Below are 20,396 nucleotides of genomic sequence, written 5' to 3'. Positions count from 1 at the left end.
ATGTTGAAACAAAAAATGAGAAGATAGATTGTATTCAATATATGTGTGTAAATAGTTTATCGTGACTATAATACTTGGTGTATGGTACCCACCACTGCTAATAAATTGAGGAGGAAGAGTAAGATCAAATGGATATTGTGTATGGATTATAAGTATCAATGGTTTTCAACTATATCACGCAATTCCAGGTAGCAAATAACCCAAAGAAAATGCAAACACAAAACAAAAACAAAAGCAAAAAAAAAAAAAAAAAGGTACCTAAACCAATACAGATTTACCATGTAACAAATGTAAGAATAATATGGAAAACTGTTTCAATGATATTATATAACAAATAACATAACTCATCTTTCAGAAGAATTACTATAGTACCTGAAGGCTAATTGGGTTATGTCAGTTCACTCTGTGACTCAGAACATACGGCATATAAAAGATATATTAATATGCACATCCCTCTGAGAAGTACCGTGATTCACCATGATGTTACTGTATATGATAATATGTGCTTCATTCATGACTGATGGTTCTGGGAAGATGTCAAGGAATAACAACGATTGTCTTCTAATACAAGTGGTGACCAACATAACCAGTAGCATTATCACTCCATCATCCCATAATATTTGTAGTCCCTTAGCCATAAATGCCTACAATGAATTGAAACCCTGTCCTCAAGAAAAATACAATTAATTAGGAAATTCAACATGATACTAGATTAGAAGAACCATAACCATACAAATGTAGTTACTCTAAACACAAAGGGAATTCTGCCACAAGCATTTTAAAAGACAGTGTCTAAACGTGATGGAGAACATGAACACTGACACCAGACTGCCTTAATTAAAACCTTGTTGCACCACCTGTTAGTAGTAGATGGTATGACCATCACCATCTAATTAGGCAAATCGTTTTCTTTTTTTTTTTTTTTGCTGTAAAATTTAGATTCTTCCAGAATTGTTGTGAAAATTTAATGAATTGGTATTTATAAAAACAAACAAACAAACAACAAGAATGAGAATAACAGAAAACTTTAAAATAATGCCTTCAAATTGATATAGAAACACCTTTTTTAGCACCATTTTTTTTAAGTTTTTTTTTTCATTTATATAAGCAGTCCTCTGCTTTTATTTTTATTTTTATTTTTTATTTTTTATTTCCAGCATAACAGTATTCATTATTTTTGCACCACACCCCGTGCTCCATGCAATCCGTGCCCTCTATAATACCCACCACCTGGTACCCCAACCTCCCACCCCTCGTCCCTTCAAAACTCTCAGATTGTTTTTCAGAGTCCATAGTCTCTCATGGTTCACCTCCCCTTCCAATTTCCCCCAAGAGCTTTCCTGTTCACTAAGGAGTCCCCCACTTAGAATAAGCACTTGGCACATAGGCACTTGATAAGTATTTGTGGAATGAGTAACACTGCAAAGCCAATATTTTGAGACATTGGAAAGTTACTCAAAATATATGCCAAAACACTAGCAATGAATAACTACTTGGTCATATCAGCACATCAGACATATACTGCTTCCTCCCCTCCGTCGCTCATGATTTCACAGCTGTGGGCTTCAAGCATACTGTGTCTTTACTTCCATCTGCTCCTGTGAATAATCACTGAGTCCTTCCTAGATGTTCCTCTCAGTATAATGGCTTCTCTGGACTTTTCATTTCTCTATAACCAACTCTCAGCTTTGCTCTCATTACCAACCATTAACCTCCCCATCAGTCCCCTGGCCAACCCCTAAAGAAAGAATTTAATCAGTTCAGCCAGTCATATTGCCATATAGTCTGCTTCTATTGGGCAGAGTTTTGCATTTAGGTTACCTCTTAATCTGTTAGCTACTTTATGAGTGGTCCTGATTGGGTTTAGGCAACCAATACTGGTTTTATCAGCTGTGGTAAGACAAGAGAATAGTCTAGAGCAGAGCTAGTATATCAAGCAATCTGAGCGTGAGAAAATGTCAAGAAGACTGTAAGAATGGCACTCATTTGGAGGCTTAAGGGACCATACAAACAGCAAAAAAGTTTACTTGTCCTATCCAAGCAAATTCATAAAATATTATGGTTTCATTTGGGATGGGGGAAAACCCTCAGGCATACTAAATAATAATGCCATTGGTGAGATGCAACCACTTACATGTAAAGAGATAGTTTATAAATAGCTCAACCAGCAGGAGTAATTGAAAAAGTGATGAAACATCCATTTAAGAGGTATCCCATTACTCACCAGTCATGCCACCAAAATAAAATGGGACTAGTAAAAATTCATGGAAAAATCATTAGATGTCAGGGGTCGCTTATTCCTTTGCAGAATTACAATTACAGAATGTGAAATTGTATTTCCATAGACAGGGAACACAAAGTAGGTCCTACTATGGCATATGTTAGTCTATTATAACCTTCCCCAACGGCCATTTAAATATAATACTTCTGTTTTATTTTGCACATGCACATAAATTAAATTATATAACAATGTATCACATATTTAATTTATTAAAACAGTTCATTATAACTCAAAACTACCACCAGCATCATTGCTAGGGTGTATCTGAAGTTGGGTGTATCTGAAGTTCTTCTCCAACTACTTCAGTCATAGCCTCATTTTTTTTAAGGTTTTATTTATTTATTTGAGAGAGAGAAAGAGTGAGAGAGAGCATGAGAGGGGAGAAGATCAGAGGGAGAAGCAGACTCCAGCGGAGCTAGGAGCCTGATGTGGAACTCGATCCCAGAACTCCGGGATCTTGACCTGAGCCGAAGGCAGTCGATTAACCAACTGAGCCACCCAGGCACCCTGATCATAGCCTGATTAAAGGATTTTTCAGTTCATATCTCTAGTACAATGATCAGCACAAGAAGAACACATTCATTCTTTTTTTTTTTTTTTTTATTGTGCTTTGGATGTTTCTTGTTTGAGCACAGAAATTCTAATATAAGAAAAGATGTCTGTGTTCCAAAAGCTAAGATGGAATGTAGATGTATAAAAGAATTCCCACAAAATCTTCCTCCTGCCTTCATATTCCTTCTCACTAAGCTGTTTCCTCATCATTTACCTGTACTTTGCCAGTCCTCTCTTCTTCAACTGCAATTTTCTAAGCCTTTCCTTTTCTTTTCTTTTCCTAGGTATTTAACAGTGTAATATATTTAAAGTATCTAATGTGAATAAAGTCCCCAGGGGGGCAGGAAAAAAATGTAAAATGTGTGTGTACAATGTGCCGATTTGATATAAAGTATACATTGTTAAACAACTACCACAATCAAGTCAATTAACCCGTCTATCACATCATATATTTTTCTCTAAGAAAAACACATTCTTAAGAATAAATTGCAAAAAAGGCAAAAAATACACATTGTTTTAATCAGTGCTTAATAAAAATTGAAGACTTAAAACTCTAACTAAATTCTTTTTTATATTCCTTTTTTAAAAATTTTATTAATTTCTTTTCAGCATTACAGAGTTCACTGTTTATGCATCACACCCAGTGCTCCATGCCATACGTGCCCTCCACAATACCCGTCACCTGGCTCCCCCAATCTCCCACCCCCCTTCCCTTCAAACCCTCAGATTGTTTTTCAGAGTCCGTAGTCTTTGATGGTTCATCTCCCCTTCCAATTTTCCTCAACTCCCTTCTCCTCTCCATCTCCCTATGTCCTCCTTGTTATTTGTTATGCTCCACAAGTAAGTGAAACCATATGATAATTGACTCTCTCTGCTTGACTTATTTCACTCAGCATAATCTCTTCCAGTCCCGTCCATGTTGCTACAAAAGTTGGGTATTTGTCCTTTCTGATGGAGGCATAATACTCCATAGTGTATATGGACCACATCTTCCTTATCCATTCGTCCATTGAAGAGCATCTTGGTTCTTTCCAAAGTTTGGCGACCGTGGCCATTGCTGCTATAAACATTGGGGTACAAATGGCCCTTCTTTTCACTACATCTAACTAAATTTTATAACGTCTTTGAGATGTCATTCACATATTGTAATTAAAATGAACAACTGGGTGCCTGGGTGGCTCAGTTGGTTAAGTGTCTGCCTTTGGCTTAGGTCATGATCTTAGGGTCAGCTCCCTGATTAGTGGGGAGTCTGCTGTTCCCTCTCCCTCTGCCCCTCCCCTTGGCCCATGCTTTCTCTCACGCTCTCAAAATAAATAAATAAAATCTTTTAAAAATAAAGAAATAAAATAAAATGTACACCTCAGTGGTTTTTAGTATAATCAGTTATGTAACCACCATCACTGATTCTGGAACATTCTATCACCTTGAAAAGAAACTCCCTACCCTTTACAATTTACTCTCCCATTTTCTCCTATCTCTCTCCCATCCATTGGCAACTACTGTCTCTATGGAATCTGCCTTTTCTGAACACTTCACATAAATTAAATTCTATAGTATGTGGCTTTTTGTGTCTGGCTTTTTTCACTTAACATACTATTTTCAAGGTTCATCCATGTTGTAGCATGAATCAATATTTTACTCCTTATTCATAGCAGAATAATATCCCATTGTATGAATTTAACAGATGTCAGGTTTTGTTATAGCATTTAGAAATTCAATAAACAGAATTGCTGAGACCACATTGTGCAGAGCACTCTTCTAGGCAAGAATAGATAGGTAAAATGCCATCTACAGGCAAATATAATTCAACTGTTTGGGCTAAAATGATCAATCAATTCAGTTTACAAGTCTCTAAAAGTAGCAACTCAAAAATTGATTTAGCCAAACACTTATCTCAGAAAAACTTTCAGCATGAGTATAAAGTGTTCAAATATAAAAAAAAAAAAGCTGATTTTTCATCTTCTCCTATTTTTGTGAATTATATCCTATTTTGTTTTCCTTATTAAACAGAGTCTCAGTTGATAAGAAGACAATGTAAAATATTGTAGGTCACACATTGTTCCAATTGTAATATGGAAACAATCCAGGCACCATACTCTTCAGATTCTTTCGGATTGAGTCATATCTGAATTGTTAGTAAAATTGCAAGATCATAATATAGTCAACTATTTTAAAACATATTTTTTGTATACTGGGAATGTCCTAAACATTGTCCACAAATGTAAATATATTCACTCCTACTTGATATGACCATTCTAAGGCAGTGACATATGATTGCCATGTATTAGAATTATTACATAATTTGCTAAGCAAGTACTCTATAAACATGATGTAGTTAACCTGCAGTCAACCTATATGCTTAGAGAATGGGTGTTCTTTTTAAAATCAATATTAATATAAGAACATACTTAATTTGAGTACTGCTACAGAAAACTTTTCAAAGACTTGGTACTTCACTTTTTTGTTACAATAAATATAATGCAATAAGAGTACAAAATTATGTTGCTGGAAAGATGAAAATGTAAATGCCAAAAGACAATCATTCTATATACAATTTTTGTTGTATGGAAATAGAGATGCAGAAGTACATAGGAAACACACATGTTTAATTTATGTTTCCTCTTGAATATTAAATCAAGCAAGTATATCCATGTATACCCCATTCATTAAGCCTTCTTATCTTGGGTACCAGTTAATTTATGTTTTGTATTATGTTAATATTGTTAATTTAAGTTAATGTATTTATGACCTTTATAATTTAAGGTTTTTTGGAGTGGATCTTTCAGTTTTGTTTTTAAATTCCTTGTCTTTTCTTGCCATGCTACTCATAATATGGCAACTAGAAAGATTTTTTTTTCCTGTGAACTATATGTTTTATGTAACTGCTCAGGAATAATGTCAAAAATCAGAAAAGGCAAAATAAATAAATCATGGAAGAGTGTGAGTGTATTGGACATTGAATGAGACAGTAGAGTTGGCATGAATACAGCAAGATAAAGGCAATTAATACATGCTTGACACTAAAATTATAAAATCAGAAAAAAAATGAAAACATAAATTAATACTGCTTTCAGGTTAATGTTTTATGAAGAGAAACAAGAGCTGAACTCAATGAGAAAAACAGCCAACAACTTTAATCCTATTCTTTGTTTGGGGGAAAAAAGCTTTGTCCAGTTGAAAGCCTAATAATTTTTTCATTAAATGGGAAAGCAGATAAAACATACTGTTCTATAGGGGAAAACTACCATTTTTGTTGTTGTTGTTGTTCAGAGATTTATTCCACCTAAATTCTTATGAGAACCCTTGAAGTTTGAAGAAAATAGCATAATTGAACACTCCAAACTAGCCAACTTGAATTCACCGGTCATATTTTGATTTAAGTTTGGAAAGCTTCTTGACTCCATAAGAATAATACCTTTTCTGAGATTCACTGGATTCACTGGATTATTTATATTGAGAGTAATTTGGTGCTCTCCAGGACATAAAACAACATCATTGTCATATTTATCTCATGTGACTTACCCATTTATTGCAATGGCATCATATCCTCTTAAAATAAAATATTTTAGCATATTTGTTATAAATCAATACATTATTATACATATCATATTTATATCTGGTCTTAACCTCACTCATTCCATCTGATCTCCCAAAGGCAACCTTATAACTGCCAAAACTAGTGGACACTTCTGTGCCTTGATTCTTAGAGACCCCTCTGGCAGCTATGTTCAATTTTAGCTCTCTTTTCATCTCACACCATCATTTTTTTATTCTGCCTTTTCTGATTTTGGACATTATTCTTGAGCAGTTATATAAAACATATAGTTCACAGAAAAAAAAATCTTTCTAGTTGCTATATTATAAGTAACATGGCAAGAAAAGGCAAGGAATTTGAAAACAAACTGAAAGAACCAATCTAAAGGTATTAAATTATAAAGTTTATAAATACATTAACCTAAATTAACAATATTAACAATATTAACATAAAATAAAACTAAATTAACTGGTTATTCTCAGGCAATTCCATCTAAACAAAAAGTTTCTACTATCACTTATGTGTGACTATTCTCAAATCAACATCAAAAAACCAATTTCACTGTCCTGGGTTCTAAATTCCCATCTTTCCACCTGTATGCCCCATAGACACATAAAACTCATTTCTAATGCCAGACTTAGCATAACTTTCTTGTATTCTCTCACTCTCAGAAGTATCACTAGAGTGTGCCATGTTCTCTCTCTCTCTTTTTTTATTTTTTTGTTTTTAAGGTGGCAGACTTTTAATGAAGAAGAAAAAAGAGTACAATTAGTGGTAATCATGAGATAATGGTGAAAGCATTTAATAAAATTTTAAAATGTGTTGTATTAGAGATATCTGTAATCTATTTTCCTTTCTCTTTATTTTAAAAATACATATAATTTCTATACTCTAGTTCTACTGGGTTGTAAAACTATTTAAAAGCCAAAACTTAACAAATGAAACATTTGAAAAATATAATAGAACAGCCAAACACACTAGAATGTTATATTGTTAAGAGTGTAATACGCAGTCTGTCAGAAGTCCTTTCTGATTTAAAGTTAATTTATATCATTAATCACATAGCTTTTAATGGCATTTATTTCAGGTGTGTGTTTAGATTTAAACATTCTAGCAAGATACAATTTTTTTCTCCACAATACATTAGTACTTTTAGGATATTAAGAAATAACTTTTAGTGATGGTAAAACATTTGTACAACAGAAGAGAATAGGCTATATATGAAGATTTTTGATGCTTTAGCATGAGATACATTGAAGGGGCTATAAAAATTTAGAGTATTTCTGCCCATGGCTTTTTATGACTGTTGTCTCTTATAAACTTTACTTGGAGACTCTATTTGTCTTTTGTAATTTTTGCTGGAAATAGTTAATAGAATTGTTAATAGAAGCTGACACTGATAGTATAGAAAGAAAGAATGTGGATCACTATGTTTTCAAATTACCTGAAACTTCTTTGTCTCATCATTTGCTCTTTCATTTAGTTGGCCACTATGTGTTCTGATATCTTATATCTGTTCCCTTTGTCATTGCTGAAGTTCAGATAATCTTTTCTCATACGAATTCCCAACTCTTTCCATGTTGCAGGTTTTAGTCACTCCCCAATCAGTTCAAAAAGTTAGTTCTAAGAAGAAAAAAGACAGGCTTTAATCAGACCCCATCACTGCTGAAAATTCTCTAGTGGAACTCTATTATTGATAAAATACTAAGACAGCCTTTCATAGCCTGGAATTCTTATTCCAGCCCTGTATCTCATGTAGACCCTACAAATATCTTTTGCTCCAAATATATTAAATTAGTTACAAATTTCTAAATATTACCATATTTCAGAGGGAGCTTTATACATGGCACTCTCTCTAATACCCATGGTTAACACTGTTTTTATCATGTGTTTAATACTCAATTCCCCTTGGAAAATATTATCAAATAAATTACAGAAACATATAGAATATAGTAAACTCGGGCTTTTCCTCTGGGTGTTTTTCTGACTTCCAAAATATTCTACATATATATCTATTTGAATAGCTCTTCCCTATTCTACAGTTATTTTTCTTGATTGTCTCCTCAGATTTATTGAGTTCCTTGATAACAATCTTTATTTTTTTTTAATTTCTATACACCTATGACTAACACATCAGCTGATGATTAGTAATACTCAATAAATAACTTTTGAATAAATAAAATAGTGAATATATTAGACAGAAGCACAGTAGGCCCTCAGGAGTGGCAAAAGTGTAATACAAAGTGCCAATCTTAACCTTATGAACAATGTTACAGGATTTATACGTAAGTCTATATCTGTAATTACTTCTTTGATTTGATTTAACATTTAAAAATATTAAGCAGTCTATAAGTATGTAAACAGCCTTTATTTGCCTTTCTAGCAAAATGGAGACCAAATTTAAAGAGAATATAATAGCAAAATGAATTGTAAAATCAATCTTTCAGTCATGATATCTCCACAACAACCAACCTGTGTTGGTAGAATTCTATTTTACTTTTTTTTTTTTTTTAAGAATTTACTTATTTGACAGAGAGTGAGAGAAGGAGAGAAAGCACAAGTGGCGGGGAGCAGCAGAGGGAGAGGGGGAAGCAGGCTCCCTGATGCAGGACTTGATCCCAGGATCCTGAGATCATGACTTGAGCCGAAGGCAGAGGCTTAACCCACTGAGCCACCCAGGCGCCCCCTATTTTACTTTCATTAGGCATTTTGTTGTCATCAGGACCTGCCCTACGGAGTAAAAGCCAGAAGCTCATTACTTTAAGCATACTCACAAATGATTGTGAAATTACATATGATCCTGCTTGGAATTTAAAGTAGAAACATTTTGTACCAAGTTGAGAAAGTCTTAAGCAAACAATAACTTTGGTATATCCTTTACAGGGACTTATGACATGCTCTTATTTTCAGTATTTAAAATTAAATGTGAATGTGCAATACTATAGCATTCCATGTTACTTTTTTGTTTTTGTTTTTGAGATAAGACACCTTCTCTTTCATAAAAATCAGGATATACTGAAAAAACATTAAGCCATTTGAGTTTTAAAGTATATACATGATTTAAAAAAAATGACAACACACCTTTTATTACATTTCCAATGATTAACAAAGAGAGACCAGAAGGTTGGTACTGGAGACAGCTGAGAGAATGATTAAGTTCTTAAATGATTAAGAGCTCAGGTGTTAAAGTTCATCAAGATTGGTGTGCAGGTCTGAGCCGTACCTCTTATGCCGTAGCACTGTGAGTATCTATTCCACGCCTTAGTTTCCTTGCCTCTATAATAGGGATAGTAAGAGGCAATTTTTCAAGGAGTTGTGAAGCATAAATGAGATCCCACACATACTGAGCTTAGTCCAGGACCCAAATGGTAGTGTTGTTTATGGTTTTGTTTGTGTGGCAGCTATAAAGACACACTAAATATACATACCACAGAAAGATATTTATTAAAATATATATATATATATATATATATATATTTGTTTTTTCTTTCTAAAAATGTTTCTTGAAGCCTATTCTGTGCCCTCTCCTGTGTTAAGTATTACTGAAAATTTGATGAGGATGAGATAGTTCCTGCCCCCAAGTAGTTTATGACTAATGAGGGACATAGGCCATGAACAATTAGATGGCGCTAAACATGTAAGGTCCTTGAGGACAGGGACCATACATTTTGATTTATTTTGATTTATCTGGCACAGAGCACAAACACCAAAAATATCTGTTGAAAGAAGGAAGCAAAAAGAAGACAAGGAGGAAAGACAGGAGACAGGAAAGTGAGGAGAACAACTCTTAAAGAACAGATAAAGAAAATGCATTAAAAATGAATAAACTTTTCATAGCCAGCCTGGGAAGAAGAGATGATATTTGAAAGTGAGTTTCAAAAAAATGAGAGGAAGAAATAGAAGAAAATAGTTGCAGGGGAAGGAATGTATATAATGTTGACAAATCCTAAGATAACACCAACAATTTGAGGAAGTAATATTGGAATGGAGTGTAGGTTCACAGTGTAGAGGGAAGAGTGATGGGTGGTGGGAGGTCAGGCCTGAAAGACGGTGCCACTGCAGAATTCTGAAAAGCCTTGTAATCGAGCTTGGTATTAAGAAGGTTGTCTTTTAGGTAATGGGAATCTAGAAGAACTTGTTATTAGAGGAGCACCATAACTTGCTTTATTTGAAGAAAGGAAACCAGTACTTATTTGTGACATGGATGAACTAGAAAGAGTAGTGACACAAAGGGCACTTAAGAAGGAATTGCACAAATTAAAACAAATTATGATCCACTGGGCTGGATTTGGATATAACCATACAAGAACCAAAGATCTATGAAGGCAATTACTCCCTTGGCACTTTCTCCCTTCTTCCAACTCAGGGACTAAGCATACTACTTCTTGACTTTGGGCTGCCCACTTCAGGGCTTGAAAAATCCACCCAACCCTGTCCCATGATCCAGGAAGTGAATCATCGCTCAGGCAAAACCTACAGGCTGAAACCAGCATCAAAGGTCAGGATGAACAGGAAATCAACACCTGGATAAACAGGAGAACAAAATAAAATAAAAAAAACCAACTAAACAGAAAAACAGGCAAGGGTATAAATGAATAAAAATAGACCAGGAGAAAATGTGAAGGGAAGCTGGACCCTGGAAGAAACGTCAAACACACAGTCATGCAGTAGTGAAGTATTTAAGCAGCTAGAGAGAAATAAAGGAATAAGTAAATAAATGAAAAGAAAAATAGGAAATCCACAAAATTTGGAAAAGCACACAAGCACGTAGCACCAGTACTGAGATCTTAATGACTGAGATGGCTCTCTACTTTGGTCTCACTTACCCTATTTGATTTGTGCTGGAATCACTGTCTATCTCCTCCATGGTTCTTTTGCACGTACCTGCACTGAAACACCCCCTCCATGCATATACACACCCTACGATGGCTTACACATAAAAGGAAGTAGTAAAACAACAAAACCTGTTCCAAGAAATAGACTGGAACACCTTAACTTGCCTCTCTCATTGTTTCCTTTGTCCTGAAATTCTTGGCTTTGACCCAGGCTTTCAATATTTGCTTCTCCTGGCTCTTTGGCCCCCAGCTATCTTTCACCTTACTGATCTTTCACTTCCCAGAAGTTCTCCCAGCAAAAGGGAGATCCCACTACCTCCCACTGGCTGAGTTCTGCCTTCTATTTTGCTTCTCATATCTTCACTTGGAAAGTTACAGAAAGGCAAATCTAAGTCATGAATCGGGGAGAAAGATTGTGAGGGCACCTGGCTCAGATGAAGGAGTCTATTTGCCAAAAGAAAAGCTTCCATCAAACAGATCTAGACAGCTCAGTTATCCCTGCTGCCCAGGATAATGTGAACTTGTTTCTATTTCTTTTTTGTTTGGAATATTTTAGGCTACTTTACATGTAAACCACTATCTTCAATGGTAAACCCATTGAATATATTGGTCTATAATAATCCTAGAAAATATTTTGTAAGCCAGTTGAAAGTAATGACTTGAGGATGGTGAAAAATATGATTGAAGTTCTGTTCTCAGTGTTCCTTGATTCTACCACTCTACCAACAATGTGAACATCAGTGAGTTCCTGAGACTTGGATGCCTGCCATGGGCACTGACGTCTTAAGAGAAAATGGCCCCAATTATTTTTTTCTCCTTTCTTTTTACTCACTATGACTTCTGCAATATGATTTTTAGAGATCTGAAAAAAAATTATTAACCTAAAGACAGAGGAAGTTGTCATACATATATACTCTACTTGTCAAACATAGTTTTGTATGGGGGATGGTTTATAAATGGATTCAGATATCTCTGTTATGGTTGACAAGAATTCTGCCCAAAAAAGATATCCTACACCAAAAGGCAAGAAACAATTGAAATAATAATTATGGTTTTTAATTCTATAATTGCAAAGTATTGTGCTAGCTTTTTAAAAAAGATATATTATTTGTTTGAGAGAGATTGTGTACATAAATGTGGGAAGGGACAGAACGAGGGTGACAAGCAGATGCACCACTGAGCCTGGAGCTCAACCCAGGGCTCAATCTCACAACCCTGAGATCATGACCTGAGCTGAAACCAAGAGTCAGATGCTTAACCAACTGAGTCACCCAGGCGTCCCAGTTTTGTGCTTGCTTTTAAAAATACATTATCTTATTTAATCTTCATGATAAACTGTGAGGCAAATATTATAATTCTAGTTTTACAGAGAGGGAAACAAAGACTTTTAGAAAAGTAAAATGCCTAAGATAACATAGCAAGGACATATATGAAAATATATTAATAACCATACATGCAGAAAGCAAATTCATTATGAAAAAGAGATAATTTTTAAATTATGCATACATATCAACCTAAATATTTCATTCATTCAAATTCATGGTGAGATTACTAGATCTGCTATGAGTAGAATCTCACAACAGACTTTCTTAAAAAAAAAGAGAAGCAAAAAGCCAATGTTCAACTTCCTCTTGCCAACTTTTCTCAAAGAAGTTAAGAGGACAACAGTATTGAATATCATCTATTCGTAAATATTAGAATGTTAACTTTTATAGTTATGGATTTCTGATATTTACAGTTAAGGTTATTTATTCTTTTTAACAAAATATTGAATTCCTTTCACGTGATACACATCTTCCTATATCCTGGAAGTGGAACAGTAAACAAGGAAACCCGAGTTCCTTCTGTCATAGAGCTGACATTCTAGTTCAGGAAATACATATAAACGAAATAATTCCCAATCTGGATCAGTGATATGAAAGTTACAGAGGGCTAACTTAGACAATAAAAGGATGAGTAGGGGAATGTCAGAAAAGATTATCTCAGACAATCTTTTATCTGGACTTCAGATGTTTTGGTCAGTGAACTGTTTGTTCTCAGCACTGAGAAATTGCAAACAGACTGTTGGCCAAGGCGCCCACTGCATCTGCCATAGAGGTAGGCTCGGGGTTCCTTTCCCTCATAAGAGTGATTTGTTTGGGGATGAGCACATAACCCAAGTGAGGACAATCAGAATCTGCTACCTTTTTTTTTTTTTTTAAAGATTTTATTTATTTATTTGACAGACAGAGATCACAAGTAGGCAGAGAGCCAGGCAGAGAGAGAGAGAGGAGGAAGCAGGCTCCCTGCCGAGCAGAGAGCCCGATGCGGGGCTCGATCCCAGGACCCCGAGATCAAGACCTAAGCAAAAGGCAGAGGCTTTAACCCACTGAGCCACCCAGGTGCCCCCAAAATCTGCTACTTTAACAAGGAAGAAGTTTCCATTCCAGCACAGCCGCTAAGCTTATAAGAAGTGAGCTGTGTCATATCGACAACTTAGGTGTTTTCTAGGAAACAAAAGAGAAAAAGAGAGGGAGAGCTTTACAAAGGTAGCTGTGATCAAAGCCACAACCTGCCTCTGCACATTTCAGTCAAGGGCCAAAAAACTACCCCTAAGTTGCTTACTTCAGTTTGTCATTGGTTCCTGTACTCTTTTGTTCATGAAAGTCATGATTATTCACAGGTGAGATTTAAGCTTTAGCATGAATGATATAAATGAACCAGTTGTGAAGAATATGGAGAAAACAGCATCACAGGCAGGGAACATGGTACATGAAAATTTCCCAAGATAAGAAATAATTCTGTAGCATGTTCTAGAAACTAATAGTTTTATCACCTCGTAAGAGAAGATAACACATGACAATGCCGACCAGACCAACTGTCATTGATAAAAGCCAACATTTTACTGAAGTGCCTTGCCAATAGAAGGAAGTAATAGAAATAAGGCATTGAAGGGTAAGAAGGGAGATGTTTGTAAATATATGTCTTTATTGAAAATATAAAAATACACACACACGCATACACCCACACACTCTGTTAGAACAAATAAGAGAATTCTGCAGGAATTGCAGGGAGAGGATCAATATGAAGAAGTGAGTGATGTTTTATACACCAGCAATAACCTATTAGAAACTGTAAAAATATAAAAATATTCTATTTGTGATAACAGCATAAACATTGTGTTTCTATGAACAAAATTAATAAAAGATAAGCGAAACTGCTCTACAGAAAAAATTCAAAATATTATAGATGGACATAAAATAAAATTCAAATAATTGTAAGTTCAGCATTAAAATATTTAAATTTCTCCTCAAATTTAGCTATAAGTCTAATACAATTGCAATCAAAATATCCAGTGGATTTCGTGAATTCCTATTTTTTAAGGAAGCTACTGTAAGGAAAACAAAACTTTACCTCTACCTTCTCAGGCTCTATGACTAGGCCTGAGAATTAATGATATGAAGCGGATTAACACAAGAAAGGCATACAGATATTTACTCATACATGGGAGCTTCTGTAGGAAAATGAAGACCCAAAGAATTAGCAAGACCCACATGCTAGATTGAACCAAGTAGCAATTGTTAAAAAGGAACTAAAGTGTATAGGGAGGTTAAAGGAAGATCAGATTTATTTTAACAAAATCTATTCATATACATTTTTCTGGCCTCAATTCAATGTCTCTGGTGATAAAATGTTTTTTTTTTTTTTTTTTTTTTTTCCTGAACATAGAGAGACATCTTTAATATGGAAGTTTTATTTCCTGCTCTTAGGAAGAAAAGAGGAGATCACAATATTTCTTTTGTATCTGCTATTTGTCAAGTGCCTTTGGATAAAAATAGTGTTTATGCTAAATGTATGTTTGGGGATGGCATATTCTCCCATCTTTTGTGACATAAATTAATTCTAAAATTCATTTGGAAAAATACAAACCAAAAAACACCCATGATAATTATGGAACCTAGGCAATCCAGTCAAGTCAAGAGAGTTCTTTTCTAGTGTCTTGTTCAAAGAGGGATTTATTACTAGGGGCATTGGGGTCTCAGAGGGACTTTGGATAATGCAGAATCTCATTCCCTCTCTCAGACCTACCAAACCAGAATCTACATTTTAACAAAATCCCCAGGTGATTTGTATTCAATTAATGTTTTCAAAGCAATCATCACTGAACCTTCTCCCCATAGGTCTAAACTTTTGGATTAAACACTGAGATTTATATTTATATAAATTTATAACCCCCGAGTCTGGGTTATAAATTGATGCTTGAGTTATATAACTTGTTTTGCTTTCATTCTATATCATTTGTTTAATATAGTAAAGATCTAATTTAAATCTTCTAGACATGCCTTCTTTATAAAAAGCGTGCGTGCGCGCGCGCGCGCACACACACACACACACACACACACACACACACACACACATGAAATACCATCCAAATTAGCAATGTATGCCTTGCATTCTATCATTCTGAAGGAATACCATATTTTCTAATGAATCTTTCCCATAAGTCACTTCTCAGATGAAATTAAGAGAAACAAATGAGTAATGTCAGTTTCAAATGGAAGCTATAATATTCTGGGAAGTTGTGGATGCCCTCCAATACTTCCGTTATAACATCATTCTTTTCCTTCTTTGCTCTATTTAGTGTTTCCATTTCTGTGGTTGGTTTTCTTATTCCAATTAATGGTAGTTGCACCAAACACTCAACTGGTTTTGAAGTTTTCCCTGCTCAGATTCCACCTTGCTGTTCCCTGTGGACACCAGTCTCCATTACCAAAAGGTCAAGATCCTGAGATACTGCCTTGCTCCTTCCAGCATCTGAGTATCAACAACACAGCATGGCATTACTTGTAGAATGGTATAAATGTACTTCTTCTCCTTTGCATTTCCTTTTAACCACCTCATCTCTATTCTACCAAAGCCATGCTTTGCCTCAAGATGTTCTAGAACTGCTAATAAAGAATGTAAATGTAAAAAGTCGATATTCAGAGTTTGAGATATAAAATAAGGTTCTTGAGACTATAATAACCCTATAAACTTAAATAAAAAGCTTTACCAAAATGATTTTCTAAATAATACAATAAGGCCCAGTATCTGGTCTAACTGAGTGTTGAGATTCCAAAAAGCCAGGGATCTATGAAAACCAAGATATGACAGAAGAGAAATCTTTGCTGAAAGGGAAAAGGGAAAAACTTCCTCTCTCAGGGAAGCATGGAAGTTTCCAGGAGGCAGAGAGATATAGAAAGGCACAGGGTGAAAAATTCATGTTCCCTCTGGAATGAACTCTCAGAGAGCATTTATAGGTTGGAGAGAGACCTGTAATTAGAAGGGTTTGAGTCCTATTCTCGGTGTAAAACTCTGAGTGGGGTACAGTCCTCTGTTGTGTGAAGTGACCCAGCACTTGCCTAGGGCTTCTGCAAAGGAGTAAATCTGAAGTCATGGCATGGAAAAACCAAGGAGAAAAAAAGGTCAGCATCTATGTGGCCCGGATTTCTATGTTGTATAAAAGTAATCCACAGGGCACCTGGGTGGCTTAGTTGGTTAAGCATTTGCCTTCTGCACAGGTCGTGATCTCAGGTCCTGGGATAGAGTCCTGCCTCGGGCTCTCTGCTCCACAGGGAACCTGCTTATCCCTTTCCATCTGTCCTTCTCCCTGCATACTTTTTCTCTCAAATAAATAAAATCTCTCTCTTTTTTTTTTTCTTTTTTCTTTTTTTAAAAAGAGATCCAGGTCCTCTAAAGGAGGAAGAAGACCGTTTGAGAGCCAAGAGGCACCACCGGGGGATGAGAAGACTCAGAAGGGTGAACGGTGAAGTGATCCTGCAAGACAGTCTGTGAGGTTTAGCTGCCACACAAAGGAATGTGGGTAATATTGTGAACACGATGGGAAGCCACTAAATAATTTTTCAGCATAACATAGCTATATTTGATCTGGTTTTCCAACTCCATTTTGACACTGTGCCATCCACATCTTGCGCTCTTGTCATTTTTTTTTTTAAGGTTTATTTATTTGAGATAGAAAGAGTGAGCAAGAGAGAGAGAGAGAAAGAGAATGAGCAGGGTGAGGAACAGAGGGAGAAGCAGACTCTCTGCTCCACAGGGAGCTCCAGGCAGAGCTTGATCCCAGGACTTGGGGATCATGACTGAACCAAAACCAGATGCATACCCTACCAAACAACCCAGGTGTCCCTGCTCTAGTCATTCTTAACAATTTTTGAATTTGTCATATTCTTCACACCACCTTATATTTGTATGTCTCCCCATTTCCTGGAAATTCATACAGTCTGCATTCTCAACCAGAGGACTACATATCTCTCATCTGGCTTTCCCGAATCCCTGCACATATTCTCAGTATTCTTTTCTACAGTTTACATGGGTGTGCTTTAATTGCATGTTTTCTTGTCTGTCTGCGCAGGACTGATATCCCTGAAAGGCAGAAACTCTCTTTTATCGCTAAGCATTAGCATCTAACATCCTGCCTGGCACTGAGTTAACACCCAATAATGACTTCTTCAAGGAAGAATAAAAGAAGACGCATAAGGCAGTAAGCAGGCCCACTTAATTGTTACCGTCTGGAAAATCAGAGTTTCTTGGGAGGCGGAGGTGGAAGATAGGTCTTAAAGTTCTTAATTTTTGACTTTTAATACTTTTTAGTAGCATCAAATTAAAAGTTCCTAAATATCCATTTTTGTTTGAAACTATGTTATATAACTTATGGTTCAGTTGATAGCTACATAAACGTCCAAGAATAAGTGAGTTTCTTCTCAAAAATGGTTACAGATATGTTTAGTGTAATTCAGGTATCTGCCTTACTCACTGGGGAAAAAAGGAGGGGGGCTTCAATTTCTTTTCTTCTCTCTTTTTTTAAGATTTTATTTATTTATTTGACAGACAGAGATCACAAGTAGGCAGAGAGAGGGGGTGGGAAGCAGGCTCCCCACTGAGCAGAGAGCCTAACTCAGGGCTTGATCTCTGGGATCACAACTTGAACTGAAGACAGAGGCTTTAACCCACTGAGCCACCCAGGTGCCCTTCAGTTTCTTTTCATTACAAAAAGGTTTGATAAATTTTATCCATTTCCACTGTTGAAAATACATTTTGCCACCTTAAGCCTCTCAAATGCAGTTGTATTTACAGAAATCCATTTGGTAAGAAGGGCTTTTTCATGTAAGTTTAGAGATTTTTGTTTCACATGGCTTCTCTTTCCTATAATTTTGTGCTTCTTTTCTTTCCTTTCCAAGCAAAATAGAAAAATGTTCAAAATATTTGTCTACTTTGTTTAAAGATTTATTTGTTTTAGAGAGAGAGAGAAAGACAGAGAGTGAGCACCAGCATGGAAGTGGGGGAGGGGAGAGGAAGAGGGAGAGAGAGTATCTCAAGCCGACTTCCCACGGAGTGTGGAGCCCAACACAGGGCTTGATTTCACAATCTTGAGACCATGACCTGAGCTGAAACCAAGAGTTGGAGCTTAACCAACTGAACCACCCAGGTGCCCCTGATCTACTTTCATCTTCCTTGCTGGTCAGTTAATTTTTTTTCCAATTAACCATTTCAATCTCCTTATCACAAATATTAAATACTAGTTTTGAAAATTTCTTAATCTTTTGCAAATTCTCTTAAAGCAAAGGTTCTAGAATTTATTTCAGGATCTAGCAAAAATCATAGACCAGATCACAAAAGAAATATATATATATATATGACATTTATATATAATTTTGAGAAGTCAATTAAAAAGATTCCTTTTTAAAGACACTATGCCCCTTTTTTTCTAAGTATTTAAACAGGTATTTTAAAAGTTTTCAAATATAGTGGTAGGTTAACTTCCTTACAGTATAATTGACCAAGTGTCAGAAGATGTACATACACTGTTGTCATTAAAAACAACTAAAGTTTATTGGAGATTTTTATTGTACTTGTATTAAAAATACAATTTAAGTGTCCAAATATTGCTCTGATTTGGATTTACATAGAGGTAACTGGGGGAACCTGAGACATTAGTAGAAAGCACAGTTCTGTATGTATTATAACCTGTTAAAATACTTGCCCTTGTATAGGACCCCAAAAGTTCTGAAATCTACAAGGCAGCAAATACTTGTTTAAAAAAATGATAATAGCACAATCCAACTCTCTTATATTGTTCTTCAGATAAAAACCCAGCAAGTTTTTTGGAATTCCATGGCATGCAGACCAGATTTTTTAATTTTTTAATTTTATTTTATTTATTTATTTGAGATAGAGAGAGCATGAGATGGGGGAGGGTCAGAGGGAGAAGCAGGCTTTCTGTTGAACAGACAGCCCGATGTGGGACTTAATCCTGGGACTCCGGGATCATGACCTGAGCTGAAGGCAGTCCCTTAACCAACTGAGCTACCCAGGCACCCAATTTTTCTTCTTTTAATATAGTACAAAGTGATTACATTAGTGGTAGGAGTAAATTGTTACACAAAGAAACCTTATTCTATAATTTTGGAAATTTCATTAGGGAAAGAAAATATGTTCTCTCTACTTAGCTTGATCCCCAGTGCCTGGACCTACTAGATTCTCAGTAAAAAATACTGAAAGAATAAAATGTGGGGAAGATTAAAAACAAAGTAGTGCAACGCAGGCAAACTCACAACAAATATGAACATCTATTGTACATGAGGTAGTGTGTTATTAGCTCTAGGAAAAACAAAAACAAAAACAAAACTGATAGGGTAGTTCCTGGGATATTATTTACCTACCAAGATTTATTGAAATTTTAGCCATCCTGTAAAGCTCAATTCAAATATCACTTCTTTCTTGTAGTCAGTCTGAGTAAAATTAATTTATACCTTCTGCTTGTTTTTGTATCTATCTCTTTAAACAGACAGTAACTTTCTTTGTAAGTACATTGGTAAAAAGATGACCAAGTTAGTATTGAATAGATTTTGAAGTCCTCAGTTAGGTGTCTAGGAATTTGCCTCCTGCATAGTAACTTGATTTGATGAAAATTTTTTCCCTTGTGGATTATAAAACCATACTTCTATGAAAGATAAAAATGTACAAATCCAAATACGGCCCACTGAATGAAATCCAAACCTAAATAATGGAAAATTAAATAAAATATATATCTGAAGAAGCCTCATATGACATAATAGAAACAAATTACATCACTCATCACAGTCTGAGAAAGAAGAAATAAGTAAGCTAGAAAATGTCAAAATTACTGGAATTTAGGTAAACAGTTTTCAATCTA

General features: G+C 35.4%; 1 long non-coding RNA gene across 6 annotated transcripts in view; it reads right to left on the bottom strand.

Moving 5' to 3' along the window:
- The window catches only part of LOC116584231, a 108,847-nt gene that overhangs the window by 82,189 nt on the left and 6,262 nt on the right, over positions 1-20,396 (bottom strand). For 5 of the 6 annotated variants that reach the window (XR_004283107.1, XR_004283103.1, XR_004283106.1 and 2 more), the window contains exon 2: positions 7,813-7,991. The exons of the other annotated variant lie outside the window; for it this stretch is intronic. This is a non-coding gene — a long non-coding RNA (uncharacterized LOC116584231). The remainder of the gene's footprint in view (positions 1-7,812; positions 7,992-20,396) is intronic. 6 annotated transcript variants of the gene reach the window in all.

This window comes from Mustela erminea, chromosome 2 (assembly GCF_009829155.1).
Source record: "Mustela erminea isolate mMusErm1 chromosome 2, mMusErm1.Pri, whole genome shotgun sequence".
Classification (NCBI taxonomy): Eukaryota; Metazoa; Chordata; class Mammalia; order Carnivora; family Mustelidae; genus Mustela; species Mustela erminea.
Note: the sequence above shows the minus strand (reverse complement) of the source record. Positions and strands in the feature narration are given on the sequence as shown.